The following is a 6,512-nucleotide window of genomic DNA, read 5'->3' as shown; positions in this document are numbered from 1 at the left end:
CGGTGCATGACCATGTTTGTGTCTGGGTAAAAGAGCATGGAGAGGGATGGTGCTCCTTTCCTCCTCGGTACCCATAGCAATATAAGTTCTTATGCAGCAACAAGCTCTGCAGACAGTCAGATTGAAAATGGATGAGTCCTTGTGATCAACCTGGAAGCTTTATGCCAGTAAATTCCCTCACATTTGTTGATAAAGTAGGATTTTGGTGGCACAGGGACATCGCACTGTATGTTGGTCGTTCAGGTTCTGAAGTTCCAGCATCGGAGCTGCTTAGAGTATGTGAGTGTTTGTATATCTTAGAGATGTGCCTTAATTGTAGACCACCCGTGTTACACTGCAGATCAACTGTCCTTTTGCTACTCCTTATCTCTAGTGGGCAAAATTCTGTGGAACAAAGTGTTGGGAAAATTGATGGTGTTTTTCATTGTCTGCTGTCGTATAGGCAAGGCAGTCTGGTATGTCTTCATGTCTAAACTGCACTTTATTGAAAAAAAAATCCCTGCTGCTGTTCTAGTGGAAAGTCTTTTTGGTATGTCAGACGAGTGAACTGTTGTTCTCTTAAAAATGCAGCCAGGAATTTAAGAATTGCTTACAAAGAGTAGTTTTGAGCATTTAGGGTAATATAAAATAAATGTGCTTTGTGTTCTGTACCTTAATACTCCTAATTACTTCCAGTAAACTGTAAATGTTGAAATAAGTGTCTAAATGAGTTCTCAAGTGTATTTTTCCAAACACAAAAAAGTGAAAAACAAAACTTTTGTTCCCCATAGGAACACCCCTCCAGCCCTTCCCCAACAATAAAATCAAAACCATTGCCAGATGTGACATTTACAGGAGAACATTGCCCCCTCCCTCTGCCAGCCCAGACCACAGAAGAGCTCTGCAGCCAAGAGCTTGCTCAGAGCCGGGGTCCGTAGCAGCTCATGTGGAGTTTTTCCGGCTTTCTGTAAGCTGGGAAAGACAGCTTTGTGCCAATGTGTGTTTGGAGACTTTCCGTGGAACTGGGAGTACAGGGAGCGTAACTGTTCTGGAAGCAAAGATTTAAATTTTGCAGAAACTGTTGAATAAACACTCTTTACACTGGAGAAGCTTTTTACTTGCTGCTGTGGAGTAAATCAATTAACCTGATACTGAGACCTCCATATAAATACAGCAACTTTTTCTTAGATGGAAACTTCTAAAATATAGCAAAATAAGGTATATTGAGTGTGGATTTCCTGAGAAGAGCTGTAGGTGTTGGCTGTACCACCTTCTGTATTAGCATGTGGCAGTGACGCACATTTGTGTCATGTAATAGGGAGAAGTTGCACAGTCTGTCCATGAACAAAGCAGCTGAATCAGTCCAGCATGTGGACACCTCATTTACATGCTGAATATTGACCATATCTGTTCACCCTGGGCAGGATGGATAGTGTAGCACCAGACCTGAAGGAGGGAACCAAGACGAGTCTCCATGCTATATGGCTTTTGAAGCCTGGTCCATGACAATGCAAGGCTTGCTCAAAGGCTAAATGGGTGGCTGCAATAATGACACAATGCTCTACTTTGTATTTTAACTCAAATCATGCATGCCTGCTAAGAGTTGCTTCACTTACAGAGCTTGCATCAGCTGTTGTTCATGTCCCTCTTTGCATGTGTGATGAGTACAGTACATAGTAGGTGTTTCTTGTGCAGGGACACTCATAATTATACGCTGTCATCCATTGCACACTGAGCTACGAAGTGCTGTCATCTGGATCCTGTGTTGATGTCATACAGATGACCCAGTTTGGATTGCTGTGCCCTGTAATGAATGGCTGACACGACCAATGCCTGAATAGCAACTCTGTCTTCTACACTGTTAGCAGTGCCTCACAGCAGATAAATCTGTTTATTAGCCCTGCACAGAGCACTTGCAGACTGCTGTGGGACTGGGCAACCAGATGAATTGAACCAGTTTGCAAAACTTTTAATATTCTGAAAGGCAAGGGAAGAGTTATTGAAACAAATGGACAATTACATGTTGCGCTAAGTGACTTCAGTATAAGGCTGCAAGAACTGTATCTTTTATCGCTTTTGTCCATTTGTTTTCATAAATTTGCTTGATTTGAATGCTTCTGGGTGACAGTGCTCTGGAGGGCAGCACAGCAGTGCCCATAAATGCGCCCTGGGAAGTACGAGTTTTCAGTCTGTTGGGTTGTAATCTCCAGGCTTTCAGTTAGTGTGGGAGAGTGCAGGAAAGAGTGCTTGAATTCAGGGGACAACTAGTGAGTTCCTGTGGATGACTGAAGGTTGGATGATCCTTGTTTTAGCTGCTAGCTTCTTGGGCCATCTACTCTTAAAAAAACCATGGCAAAACAGGCCCCTCTGGGTGCACCTGTCAAATGCTGAATGCACTGGACTACTCTAAACTGGGAGCCAAGTAGTTACAATTCTCCTTTTATTGAATAGTAAATGGTGTATTAACATTTTAATTGGTTTGTGAGATAAAGGATTGATTTATGGATTAAGCCCCCAGTTTTGTCATTTCTTTGGGCTTGCAAAGTTGGTTACTGACCGCTGGCGTTGCAATTAGATGGATCCTGTTTATTCTCCCTTTTGAGCCCCTGTTGGAATAGGGACAGTATTTCCATGGCAGTGCTGTTGAAGTGTGTATATGCAAAATATCTCATGGATTGTAAAATGCCTTTCTGTGTGAAGTATAAAACTGCTAGCAGACATATGCCCTGGAAAACTCTGCAGGTTCTGCCCATTTTCTAGCTTTGGTAGAAGAGCTGGGCAGTGCAATGTTTGCAGGAAAATTAAATCATCTTATAACTGAGCAATGACCAAATCCTGTGCGTGCTCTGGCACTGCATAGCTCCAGCTGCCCAGGGCAGCAAAGCCATCACTTCCACTATCTGTAGATGTTGCTCTGAAGGGCAGTAAGAGATTTATAGTAAAACGACTAGGAAATGCAGCATTCCATTATAAACTTTGTCCAGTTCTGGTGTTTTGGCAGGACACATTTTCCTTCACCTTGTAGCAGATTATAGCAACCTATACTAATTTAATACAAGTTTAAGTCTAGTATCTGCTTCCATGGTGTTTGTTCTAGATTTATTGCTCGTGTTGTAGCTAGAAAAAGCTGTTTCAGAAGAGAGTAGTGCACTGCTGGTCTGCCTTCGTCTCAACAGGTGGAAGAGTAAGAGGAATTTCATCGTCTTCGCCCTTCCATTTCTTCTGTGTATGGGATGTGGCTTCACGCAGCAGCAAACTTGATGCTTTGAGGAAGATTCTGTGTTTTATACAGACTGCAAAATTTACATACAAGAAAGATATGTTTTTCTGTACCCTGTCAAGAATAACTTACTCTGCTGCATAACGCCTGGTATTGAAGGATGTTAAAAGAGATGTTAGGAAAAGCAAACTTAGGTACTTTAGTTTTTATCCCTAGAAGTAATTTCAAAAGTCTGGAAGTCTAGAATAGCCTCTAACACTTTTTCAGACTAGGTTTATTCTTGCGCGGACTTGCCAGAAAGTCAAAATGTCCGTTGGTATATTTAACTAGCTATACATGCTGCCATGACTAGCAACATATCCCAATTCCAGCCTGTTTTCACCCAGCTTCTGTCATCTGAGCACCAAGTTTTGAAGGAAGTCTTGAGAAAATAGGTCTGGTGATGTACACTGGCACTTCACAGCCCTCCAGTGGAGGGGGAATTCCAGAGCCAAGGTTCTCCCTCAGAGCACATCCTACGTTGACCCTGTCACATTTAAGTCCAAGGACTTTTTTAGTAAGACAAAAACCAAATGTTCCTGTAGTATAGTACTGGTCAAAGGGTAGCTTCTGCAGAAAAACAGTTTAAGGCTTTGATATGCACTGGATTCAAGGTAAGCTTCTACTGAGCAATGTAATGGGCAGAAGTCAAGAAGTTACCTGCATTTTGCACAAAGCTGTTTATGAGTGTCCTTGATGTACAATCTCAGTTAACAACCGGCAGTGACTATTGCCTGCATTCTCACAGTAAAATTTGAATTCAGACAAAGCTTTGTTGCCAATACAGATGAGACAGAAAAGGCTGGCTGTCTGCTTCTGGAATCTCTATTTTAATACTTCCTGCCCCTTGCCTGTTCTCTTCTAGTCTGGTTCCTTTTCGGAAGTCTCCTACTGCTGCCTGATTTGCTCCTTTAATTTCTCTCACCCTTTTTTGTGAGGGAAGTGGAGGCTGCTGGTTCAGATGTAAAATTCTGGCCTGGACAATAACGGGAAAGAGGATAGATCTGCCTGTTTACTATTGGTCTTGTAACTGGGGGAAGAAAAATCATGGTCTCATTTTCCCATGAATAATTCCTCTGCATTTCTCCTTCATTAGAGCTTTCTCCAGAATTTCCTTAATTTCCCAGCTGATCAGCTAAGCCATCTAATTAGATGATCCAGTCCCAGAATGCGCACATGTGTTAGCTCCTTTCACAACCTCAGCAATGTCTGTCCTGACCCGCTGTGGCACTCCGCAGTTATCTGCCAGGCGTCAGATAGCATTCGTGACTGAGTCTGAACACAGTTCTTGACTTGAGGAGATGCTCTTCTGCCCTAGTCTCTGAGGGAACAGACTTCACAGAATTTGTGTTAGCTGGGGAAATGGCAAAACTTCCATTTTAATTATCTGCAAAATGGGCTGAGTAGTTGTGTGTCTAGTGGACCATTTAGGACTTGCTAACTTGTGATATCTTCTGGTGGGAAGTGATAAAAGCGTCTGTGGGGGGAAAACAACACTTTTCTTCTGTGTGACATTTTGGGAAAGAATGCTGGAGAGTTTGTGTCCCACTTGAGCATCGTGCTTCAGTATCTTGAGATAATTAAAAAGCAAACTGTGATTTAGAAACACAGCTTTTAAGTTTGACTCTAAAAGCATTGGTTTTAGTGTTCTCTTGCAATGATGGCATTATTCTGTTGTCAGTTTGTTATCACTGATTGGAGCGTATTAAAAAGCTGCTTAGCAGCAGCACGTTGGCTTTTCACATTAAGCTACGATGGTTTCTTTGATAGGCGATGGGGTTGGATTGATGCTCAGGTACAGAATATTTGCTGCTTGGAGAAGCTGGTGCCTGTCAGTGAGGCCTAGCATACAGCTTCATAAGCCACTAAGATCTTACTTTCCTTTTTTAACTCTTAATCTGATCCTCTGCCACTTGAGTGACCTAGCTGATGCTGGTTTTATTTGCTTTGCATATATACAACTAAATTGATTCAGACCACTTAAGCAACCGATTAGAATCAGCTTTTTTCAGGCTGTAGTTTCAGCAGCAGTTTTTACCAGGTGTGTAGCTCAGGAAGATCAGCTCTTAGTTATTTCAGAGGTTAAAGAGAAACTTTATTAATGAAATTAAAGCTCATTCTTATTGTTCCCTGCTTTCCTTTTGGAAATGTTGAAAGCATGCTTCTAAATGGAATGAGGCATCACTGCTCTGCAGTCTTAGTTCACAGATCACTCTAATCATTCCTCCCACAGGCATGAGTGTGTGGAGGTTGTTGGTTGGTTGTTTTTTCACCATGGCAAGACAATACCAAGTCTTTTAAATATATGTAGAGACTTCTTAAGAAACACATGAGGCTTTGCTGTCTGTTTTTCTTAGGACTTATTTGAAAAAAGAAGTTTCTCTCAATTCTTTCACAGCTAGTGAGATTATTTTAGCTGGTCCAAAAGTCCATTTCAGATTTGTAAATTGCTGGCCACTATAATAATGCTTTGCATGAAAAAGCTTATGGGGTACAATAAACAGCTCTGGCTTTGTTGCCTTGGAAGAACACAGTGTTTTCTCAGAATCATCTCTCCTCCTGATGCAGCACCAAAGATCACGTCTCCCTTTCAACCATGCTTCATGATTAAAAAAAACCACTGTCTGCCCCTAAGCTCCTAAGGGCTGCTCTCAAACAATATGCTGCGAGAATGATATGGGCACTGTAATACTTTTTCGTTAGGCTCCTGTTCACCAGCAGTCTGCTCCCTTTTCTGTTACGGAAACCAGTCCTGCTATGCCTGCATCTTCAGCCTCCCTTTGTTGGATGTTAGGGCTGCTTGATCACCCTTGTCATAGCCCTTCCCTCCAACCCATTTGCCATATGCTTGTTTGGTGCGTAGTTAGACTTTACGGTTTTAAAGTGCCAGTGCTTTGGTGTACCTTCACAGAACTGTGACACAGATGGAAGCCTGTAGTAATGCTGTAGGTGATACCTTCCTATAGTCAGTGCTAGCCAACAAGTATGCCCTAATTATCATTTATGTTAATAGATAAATTAAAAATCTCAGTTTATATTTAATACATCAATCTACAGAGCATTCTTGGACCATTTTTTAAACTATATTGGATGCAATATTCTATCCAACTGTGGTCCAGTCCAGGAGTTTGAAAGCTTGAGCGCAAAGTTTCTTTTGAGAATTTATTGGGCCAGATGTCTCTCTCGAAATGGCCTCGTTAACCAGCAGCTTCTTCCCTAGAGTAAAGTAGGTTTTGTTTGCTTAATGAAAATATATGGCTAAATTGTTTAAATT

Source organism: Haliaeetus leucocephalus, unplaced genomic scaffold (genome assembly GCF_000737465.1).
Source record: "Haliaeetus leucocephalus isolate CR32 unplaced genomic scaffold, Haliaeetus_leucocephalus-4.0 Scaffold110, whole genome shotgun sequence".
Classification (NCBI taxonomy): Eukaryota; Metazoa; Chordata; class Aves; order Accipitriformes; family Accipitridae; genus Haliaeetus; species Haliaeetus leucocephalus.
The sequence above is the reverse complement of the archived record's forward strand: the minus strand, read 5'-3'. Positions refer to the sequence as shown.